Below are 10,855 nucleotides of genomic sequence, written 5' to 3' on the forward strand. Positions count from 1 at the left end.
AAATATCTATTTCTCTAATATTTTCTTTTCTTTTCTTTGTCTATATTATAATATAATTATCTATATTTACGACCTTCTTAATTCTTCACTGGCTTTTATCTCTTTACCGCTGTGTGTGTGTGTGTGTGTGTGTGTGTGTGTGTGTGTGTGTGTGCGCGCGCGCGTGCACATATCAACATCATCATCATCATCATTTTCATCATCATTGTCGTTGTCAATGTTGTGATTTGAGCGTTCAATTACAACCCGTTACAATAGGATAAAAAGTGAAGTCAACTCTGGTAGGATTTGAACTCAGGTCTCAAATAGACAAAAATACTACAAGGTATTCTGTCCAACTCACTAATGCCTCAGTCAATTCACCACTTACATGTTGTTGTTGGCATTCCGTCGCTTACGACATCGAGGGTTCCAGTTGATCCGATCAACAGAACAGCCTGCTCAGGAGATTAACATGCAAGTGGCTGAGCACTCCACAGACACGTGTACCCTTAACGTAGTTCTCGGGGATATTCAGTGTGACACAGTATGACAAGGCTGGCCCTTTGAATTACAGGTACAACAGATACAGGAAGTAAGAGTGAGAGAAAGTTGTGGTGAAAGAGTACAATAGGGTTTGCCACCATCCCCTGCTGGAGCCTTGTGGAGCTTTAGGTGTTTTCGCTCAATAAACACTCACAACGCCCGATCTGGGAATCGAAACCGCAATCCTATGATCGCGAGTTCGCTGCCCTAACCACTGGGCCATTGTGCCTCCACCCACCACTTACATACATACATACACGAGTTCCAAGATGCAACTGAAGATGTAGATTACATCATATTTCTGTACAAGACATCACATATGTGATTAGCAGCTGCCCCAGAATGTCATCAAGATACTACTTCCCTATTCAACACAATGTTGTTGCAAAAATCAAAATATGATGCCATGCAGAAGAAAGACTGTCATAGAATGGATATATAGAATCTCCCTGTTGTAGAATATGTACACAAACATCAGAAGAAGGAATACTGATGGAACGTTCCCACCAAAACATCTGTCAAGTGTATCCAGCTTCTCTATCCAGATCATAGATTTATATTGTTACCGATAATAATCGGTGGACTTGGTTTTGTTAGGAAAAGCCTAACTGACCAGTCTTGGTAAGCTTGGATTTTCAAGAAAAGAAATCAGCCAACTAACTCACACGTTACAAATACAATCAGTAAGTGGAACAGTAAAAATACGGAAAACTTTTCTCAAGTTTAAAATACTTAGCAATATTTTTGCCTTTCACCCTTTTGACGTCGATTAAATAAGTACCAGTTACGCACTGGGGTCGATATAATCGACTTAATCCGTTTGTCTGTCTTTGTTTGTCCCTTCTGTTTGTAGCCCCTAGTGGGCAGTAAAGAAATAAGAAACACATCAGCACCAGTTGACAAGCAGTGATGGGATAAGAAGCACAGATACACACACACATGCATGCACACATGCACACACACACACACGTGACAGGCTTCTTTCAGTTTCCATCTGCCAAATCTACTCACAAGGCTTTGGTTAGCCTGAGGTATAGCATAAGACACTTACACAAGGTGCCACACAGTGGGACTGAACCCCAAACCATGTGGTTGGGAAGCAAGCTTCTTATCACACAGCCATACCTGCACTCAGAAAACATGAAATGCTTCACAAATTTGTGTGTCATCCTTGTGCAGGGGCCATGCTAATCTTCTCTACCATTTGAGTTTTAGTATATCTACTGCTAAAACAGAAAATAAGTTCAAAACACAACTTTTTTCTCCAGGCAAATTGATGATGATGATGATGATGGTAATTATAATAATAATAATGTGTTCCCTCTAATAAAAATATATCTGTCAAGGAATTTGACAAACTAAGTAAATATAAGTACTTGGAAATTGAAATACATAAGATCTAGAATCTTAAAGCAAGAACTGTTCCTGCTATGGTAGGTACCCTAGGTATCTCCTTTTTTTTTTAATTGTTTCAGTCATTTGACTGTGGCCATGCTGAGACAGAAACAGGTGTCTTACTGTAGAGGAGGTACAAGGTTACCCAGTGAGAGACAGAGAGAGAGAGAGAGAGAGAGAGAGAGAGAGAGAGAGAGAGAGAGAGAGAGAGAGAGAGAGAGAGGGAGAGAGAGAGAATATATATACGAAGATAGAGACAGAGAAAGAGAGACGGGAAGGAGAGTGAGAATGAAAGCAAAGAATAATGAGTAAAAGGAACAACTCAGTTCGATGGCAAAAGACTGTCTTTAGAATTGGTAATCTTTTTGGCTTGTAAAAGTTTTTGCACTTGGTCGCCTAGCAACAGTTTATGGAACAGTCTAGTAGTTGTTTAATTACAGGTCAATCTTGAGAAAGCAGACATTTAATTGAAAACCCTTCCAGGTGTAACCATTCAGTTTGTTACAAGGTTATGTTGAATTACATCATTTAAAATGTCTTTTTTCCCTTGTTTAAGAATGTAGGCAGTGATTTGAATGAGACTCAGCTGTAATAGCTGCTGTTGCTAGTATTTCAAGTGACCTATCTAATTAAAGGATTCTCTCGTTGGGGATGTGCTTTGCTCTGTGTGTGTATGTGTGTGTGTGTGTGTGTGTGTATGCAGAATAGATTTAAGAGTTGTTGTTGTTGTTGGCACTCCGTCGCTTACGACGTCGAGGGTTCCAGTTGATCCGATCAACGGAACAGCCTGCTCATGAAATTAACGTGCAAGTGGCTGAGCACTCCACAGACACGTGTACCCTTAACGTAGTTCTCGGGGATATTCAGCATGACACAGTGTGACAAGGCTGACCCTTTGAATTACAGGCACAACAGATACAGGAAGTAAGAGTGAGAGAAAGTTGTGGTGAAAGAGTACAGCAGGGTTTGCCACCATCCCCTGCCGTAGTCTCGTGGAGCTTTAGGTGTTTTCGCTCAATAAACACTCACAACGCCCGGTCTGGGAATCGAAACCGCAATCCTATGACCGCGAGTTCGCTGCCCTAACCACTGGGCCATTGCGCCTCCAAAGATTTAAGAGTATGCCAGATAGAAAAATGTGAACAAAATTCCTTGTAGTAGTGGCAGTGATGGTGGTTATAGTAGTAGCAGCATTACTAGTAGCATTAATAGCAGTAGCAAAAGCAACTGTGGTAGTAGTATAGCTATTGACAAATACAATGTCATGCTCTGCGTGAGCCAGTAAGTGAATAATGACATTAAAAACATCAATGTAATACATATTATGGTAATTCCAATGACCAAAGAACAACCCAAAGGAATTATTTTAAAGCGTTTTAAAGTTCTAATACCACTCTTTAGGCGATGCCACTATTTATTGGAGGGAGAGGTTTTAGACTCGAGGACAAACCATTAGTGTTTGTTTGCATTAATATTTGGATAAAAAAAAAAAAAAATTGTAGTCAGACTGAATTTGTTCCATTAAATCTAATTAATTTAATGATTATTGATTTCTACCAAAAGTACAGGTCTGCATATTTGGGAGTTTATTAGAGAATAGTTGATTATAACGACTCCAGTGTTTGACCTGTACTTTATTTTATTGACCCTCAGAAGTATAAAAGGAGAAGTTGTACTCAACAGGATTTGAATTTTACAATATAAAGGATAGTAATGAAATGCTAATCTCTTATCTTTTTTTTTACTTGTTTCAGTCATTTGACTGCGGCCATGCTGGGGCACTGCATTCAGTTGAACAAATTGACCCCAGGACCTATTTTTTTAAAGCCTGGTACTTATTCTCTCAGTCTCTTTTGCTGAACTGATAAGTTATGGGGATGTAAACATACCAACACTGGTTGTCAAGTGGTGGTTGTTGTACAATCACAGACACACACACACACACACACATGCACACACACACACACACACACGATGAGATTTCAGTTTACACCCACCAAATCCACTCACAAGGCTTTGCTCAGCCTGAGGTTGTAGTAGAAGACACTTGTCCAAGGTGCCATGCAGTGGGACTGAACCTGGAACCATGGGGTTGGGAAGCAAGCTTCTTACTATACAGCCACGCCTGTGCTCAAACAATTTTGTTTTTTGTGTACGGAAGAGGACAGCTGCTTGAAGAAGTGTTGATCACTAATTGTGGAGGGTACCTGTGAAAGGGGTTGACGAAATAGTGAGAAAGGAATTTCAGGTGCTGGGCCTCACTGAGGAAATGACAAGGGGCTGGAAGTTGTGGTGATTTACTGTACTTGAGAAGATTTTACTTGTTGAGCCAAGTAAAATCACAGTCATCCATACATACAGGTATGTCCTTTTACAGGGGCCAGTGTCATGTAAAATGCACCCAGCACACTCTGTAAAGTGGGATGGTGTTAAGAAGGGGACCCAGCTGTAGGAACCATGCCAAAACAGGCAATTGGATGATTGGATTCTAGCCAGCTCTATGTCATACTATCCAACCCTTGCCAGCATGGAAAACAGATAGTAAATGATGATGATGATGATGATGATGATGGTGGTGGTGGTGATGATGATGATGATGATAATGATGATTCAATTTTTGTATCTGGTTTGCCAGATACAACTCATACGAGTTGAAACAGATTTTGTTGTATCTCTGGAGGGTCATTATGTTAATAATAAACATTGGTTCTACTTTACTTCAGACAGACCTGAAACAAACTTTGGGTAGAGAGGGCATGTCATTGATGAGGTCACAAATGGAAATAAGAGAACTTTCAAAAACCTAGCTGATTGATTGCTTGACTGAATAATAAATCAAACAGTTGATTAGTTAATTGGTTAAAAAGTCAACTTATTGATTAATAATAATCCTTTCTAATAAAGGCACAAGGCCTGAAATTTGGTGGGAAAGGGACTAGTTGACTACATTGACTCTAGTGTTTCACTGGTACTTAATTTATCAACCCCCAAAAGGATGAAAGGCAAAGTCGACCTTAGCAGAATTTGAACTCAGAATGTAGTGACAAGCAAAACACTGCTAAGCATTTTGTCCAGCATGCTAACGATTCTGCCAGCTCGCCGCCTTCTATTGATTAATAATAATAAAACAAGTAATAAAGAATCAGACTGCATGTTTATTATTGGCATAATAAAAATACAACATTTTTTTTTATATGTTTAGAATTTATTTTGTAGTCTTGTTGAAGAAATTGGCAAATATATTACGCCCAAATAGTGAGAGGGATGTGACGAGAAAGGCATTCTACCTTGCTGGGTTTATTCCTAGGGATTCCTATGGAATCAGATTGAATAGGGAGGTGGTTTGGGGATCCACAATACTTAATGTCTCCACTGCTATACGTTTGAAAAGAAATCTATCAGAAAGCAGTTGATACTTTGTCAATTTGTGATTCGAGGCTTGTTAAATGACTATATTTCCAGCTTGCAACTGAAGTAAGTATTACAGCAGATCACCTCTAAAATTTGAGATTTGTTACCTGAAATGGGAAGATCACGATGTAGTGGGGAAACTGGCTGCATCCTAACCACATCTAATGATATCATTAAGCGCTACATGCTGAAGGAAGGAACATGGCCTGAGGTAGCATGACAATGGCTAAAGTCCCAAAACTTCTACTCTAAGCATTTTGTTTGATGTCTGGCACAGATGTGGCAGCGTGGCTGAAAAGTTGCTTTCAAGACTTAATTCTGCTGTGTGGCACCTTGAACTATAATCTACTATAATTCAGGGCTGACCAAAGAATGATAGATAGATAGATAGATAGATAGATAGATAGATGGATGGATGGATGGATGGATCGATAGATGGATGGATACATACATACCTACCTACATACATACACACACATACATACACAGACATACATATATGTAAAAAATTCCACCTGATCCATGCAAGCATGGAAAAGTGGATGTTGAACTGATGACAACAATGACGATGATGAATATTTATTTTTAAAATGTACATATTTTGACATTTGTATTTATCTAAAATTGATTAAGAGTTAAAAAAAAAGCGCTTGAAAGTCACCTGCAATACTGTAATTCAATCCCCTTACATTTTAGGAAACATTATCTTAATTAGAAGTTTAGATTAAATTTGATCGATTCTCTTGCAATAATGTCAATGTTTAAAAATTGAAAGGCTAAGACATGTTGCCACGTAAAAAACCATGGATATTTAATGAAATTGTCATTTCACAAGTGAAAAAAATTAGACAATCTTTAGGTCAAACGTTAATATGTCTGAAAGTGAAGGATCTTCTGTAAAATGTTAGACTTCTCTTCTTCCTCACAGTGAAATAGATTGTTCTGTTTTATCATTTTATCTTATCTTTTACTTGTTTCAATCATTTGACTGTGGCCATGTTGGAGCATCGCCTTGACTTTTTAGTTGAACAAATTGACTCCAGTACTTTTTTTTTTGTTTTAATTCCTGGTGCTTATTCAGTCTCTTTTGCTATCAATCTCTTTTACCAAGTTGCTCAGCTATGGGGACGTAAATAAACCAGTTGTTGCACACATACACACACACACAAGCACACACACACACAAAAGCTAAGGGGTGCCTCCATTACAGTGGTCTTCTATCATGTCAGATGCTAACCCAGAATTTCTGAGGCCCCTCCTATTCCTAGACAGCCATTGAACCTATACTAAGTTCATCTGTCCTTTTGACACGTCTTGCTTTTAGTACTGCTGAGTTTTTCACCTGGCAGACCTAGTTGGGATACCTGTTTACTCACCAATGACCCAATCAAGCAACAGGTATCATTATCAGATGGTTTAACTGGAACTGGTAAGCTAGAGAGTCACACCAGGTTCCAGTCTGATTTGGCATGGCTTCTACTGCTGGATGCCCTTTCTAATGCCAACCACATCAAGTGTGTAATGGGTGCTTTTTACATGCCACCAGCATGGGTGCTTTTATGTACCACTGGCACGGGTGCCAGTTATGTGACACCAACATCAGCCATGACTACGACTTCATTCCGCTTGACAAGTCTTCTCAAGCACAGCATATTACCAGAGGTCTCAGTCACTTGTTGTTACCTCCATGAGGTCCAACGTCTGAAAATCATGCTTCCCCACCTCATCTCACGTCTGTCTTGGTCTACCTTTCCACAAGTTCCCTCCACAGTTAGAAATTGTCACTTCTTTACACAGCTGTCCTTGTCCACACACGCGTGTGTGTGTGTAGTTTTTGTCTTGACATCACGTGATTGCAAATGAGTATGTCATTCATTTCCAGTCTTGGAAACAGGTGAAGTTTGGTGGCATAAAGGAAATCTGGTCATAAGAAATCTTCCTCAGCAAATTCTATCTGATCCATGCGAGCTTAGAAAAGTGGATGTTAAATGATTTTGATGGTATAGAGTCTGCTAGTATCTGATATGTGGAAGGTTGTTTATTAATTATCAGTGATAGAAATTTCACTATTGAATAGCATTTATTTGTTAAAAGTTTTCAAATTATAGTTTTAATGATAATTGAACTTTCCTAAAAAAACATTTCAGAATCAATAGAACTGATATAGTAATTATTATCCATCTATTGATGATAACTTTGCTATTCAAAACGTTTAGAACTCACTTTCAGAGTCTTATTTTATTTGATTTTATTAAATCTTATCAAATTTTATACCCCCTGTCTTAAGAGTTTGTTGAGCTTTCTGGCTATTGAGAAGTGCATTCTTAAACTACTTTTTCTCTTGTGACAATTAAATCAACTCCATAATAAAACTGTTATTGAAATGTAGTCTTTTAAATGTTGATTTGAAAATTAAAAATTCTGCTTAGTAATGCAATAAAGAAACAAAATTTTAAAATAACCAAAAAAGAAAATGAGGAATGTATTAATTAAAATTCCTGAAAAACCAAATGAACTTATAAAAAAGAAAAAAAATTAGCTGTTTGAAATTATCTTTTTAACAATATTATTTCAAGAGTTTCATACAAATTTTTAGTGCACTACCAGGTGAGCTTCTGTGTTTCTGAGCTGTGTGCAATATTGTCTTTCGGGGATATCAGAATTGTGTTTATTTCCGACTTCAGTTTTGTTTTGATATGTCGTTTGTGTTATGCTGTTTCTGGTGTTGTTTTAGTGTTTCGTCAACTGTGGAATGTATGTTCAGGCTCAAAGACTGTGTTGAGGTAGTAAGTACCCCACCCCATCAAGTGACATGCAACATATACTGCCTCTCCTCTGGTCAGCTCACTGGTCCCCACAATCCTAGATAGTTCTTCATGTTCAGAGAAGGACTTAAACCTCTACTTTTTATCTCAGGTTTTCACATCCTGTGTTCAAATCCTGCTAAAGTGAGCTTTGCTTTTCATCCTTTTAGTACCAATGAAATATAGTACCAGTCAAGTGCAGGGGGTGATGATATCAATTAACTCCCTTCACTATTCCAAACTTCTAGCTTTGGGTTTAAATTAGGAACAATAAATACTAGGCTTAAAAAGGGCTTATGAAACAAGGCAGCGAGCTGGCAGAAGCATTAGCACGCCGGGCAAAATGCTTAGCGTTATTTCATCTCCTGTTATGTTCTGAGTTCAAACTCTGCCGAGGTCGACTTTACCTTTCATCTTTTTGGGGTTGATAAATTAACTACCAGTTATGCACGGGGGTCGATGTAATCGACTTAATCCCTTTGTCTGTCCTTGTTTGTCCCCTCTATCTTTAGCCCCTTGTGGGCAATAAAGAAATAAGAAACAAGTACTTATTGATCAACTGATCAGTGGGGACGATGTAATTGGCATCCTCCTCCCCTAAATTTTGCTGGCCTTGTGCAAAAAAAAATTAGGAAAGAATATTATTATTATTATTATTATTATGAACAGCACTACATATCAGAAATTCGTTGCAGTTTCCAAACAGACACAAATATCATTTTTCCAAACATGGAAACTGTTTCCATGTACTCCTCACTTCACCATTAATAAACTTTGATAGCATCACTTTGGGACCGAAAATAATTACAATAAATGAAAATGAAACATGACAGCTGTGAGGCAAAGGTGTTCAACTCAGAACTCAGAGATCATGAGTTCAGATTCTATGAAATGTGTTACCATCACTCCTTGAATTACTTCATTTGTTCCACTCAGTTCTTAAATAATTTTTGGCATTTGGTGCTAAGAAGAAGTGTATCTGCCTGGAACAAAATTACCTTGAAAAATTTATGCAAATGCTAGCATATTTCAATTAACTTAATTGAAGTCAGCTAGAAAACTGAGTGAAAAGAAAGATATGAAATTGTATTTAATTAAATGCAATTTAATTGAATTCAACTGCGTTTAATTAAAGGGCATGATTTAATTCTGTTGTGTTTGAGAAGATTTAATTTAAAAAAAAAAAAAAATGTGCCAGGGCTTCCTGACATCTTTTATCATATACAAACATCAATTTTTTGTTTCTTCTGTAACCCTTGACATCTTCAATGAAAGCACATGGGATTTTCAAAGTCTTGGACAATGAATGGGATAAGCTGATGAGGGAGGCTGTATGGGGTTATTCAACCTGTTAAAAATAGGGCTGCTTTAGATCAGTGGTTCTCAACCGCAGTCCTTATAGTCCTTGGTTGGGGTGGGGGTGGGGGGTCGGAATCATCCATGTAAAATATTAAAATTTATATGCAATAAATTGCTTTTACTTTGTTCTTTTATTCTTTCTTTTTCTTGTTTCAGTCATTAGACTGTGGTCATGCTGGGACACCACCTTAAAGGGTTTTAGTTGAAGAAATTGATCCCAGGACTTATTCTTTGTAAACCTAGTACTTATTCTATCGGTCTCTTTTGCCGAACCACTAAGTTACAGGGACATAAACATACTAACATCGGTTGTTAAGTGATGGGGGGTGGGTACAAACAGATACAAACACACACATAGATACATATACACATACATATATACATATATATACATATATACACAACTGTCTTCTTTCAGTTTCTGTCTACCAAATCCACTCATAAGGCATTGGTTGGCCCGAGGCTATAGTAGAAGATGCTTGCCCAAGGTGCCACACAGTGGAACCGAACCCGGAACCATGTGGTTGGGGAGTGAGCATCTTACCACACAGCGACGCCTACAATACACAAAATATTTTAACAATTATTTTACACAATTGCTAATAATATTTAATTATACAGAGTGGCCCAAAAGTAGGTTCACGGTTATCACGTAAGCACTTTAAATTTCTTTTAAAACATTTTATTACATTTAAATTTCTATCTTACAGTCATATTGTTTAAGCATATCTTAAACTGACACATCTTAAACAGACACATCTTAAACAGACTTATTCACTGTTCACTTCCTGTGCATATTCTATGTACTGTTCATGCAGTTTTGGTTACTTTTTCTGATTAGTTGTAGTGCACCTGGGTACTGTATACAATAAGTTCATTATCATTATTGTAACATCCACTTTGTGGATCTCTTCTGCTATGTAATTAGAGCTAATAATGGTAATGCCTATCTCCAGTGTATCACAGATTGTCAATGAAGAAATATGAACTTCTAACATTTAATAGTCCAGAAAACTGATCGACTGCATCAGTGACTTATATACTCAGTCACTTTGTTATGTTGGAATTATTTAATATATCAGCAAGAGAAAATTTAAACCATAAATGAGATGGAATAAAATATAAAATGACTTGTGAGAGGTTAATTTAGATTAAATATAATTATGAATTAATAATTTATTTTAAAATGCATAAAAGTGCAACACAAATACAGCAGAGAGAAACTTAATATTGTTCACTTGGTGCAATTAGAATCAGGTGTAAGATATTGATTGCTTTTTTAAAGTAATTTTCAAAGAAGAAGCTTGTTTCAGAAACTTAGGAGTGTGTGTGTGTGTGTGTGTGTGTGTGTGTGTGTGTGT

General features: G+C 37.5%; 1 protein-coding gene and 1 pseudogene across 3 annotated transcripts in view; both read right to left on the bottom strand.

The window, feature by feature from the left end:
- LOC106874937 (NAD(P)H-hydrate epimerase) overlaps positions 1-10,855 on the bottom strand; it is an 871,776-nt gene that overhangs the window by 53,113 nt on the left and 807,808 nt on the right. The gene's annotated exons all lie outside the window — the stretch shown is intronic.
- On the bottom strand, positions 1,660-1,760 carry LOC128249995 (U6 spliceosomal RNA; annotated as a pseudogene).

Source organism: Octopus bimaculoides, chromosome 18 (assembly GCF_001194135.2).
Source record: "Octopus bimaculoides isolate UCB-OBI-ISO-001 chromosome 18, ASM119413v2, whole genome shotgun sequence".
Lineage (NCBI taxonomy): Eukaryota > Metazoa > Mollusca > Cephalopoda > Octopoda > Octopodidae > Octopus > Octopus bimaculoides.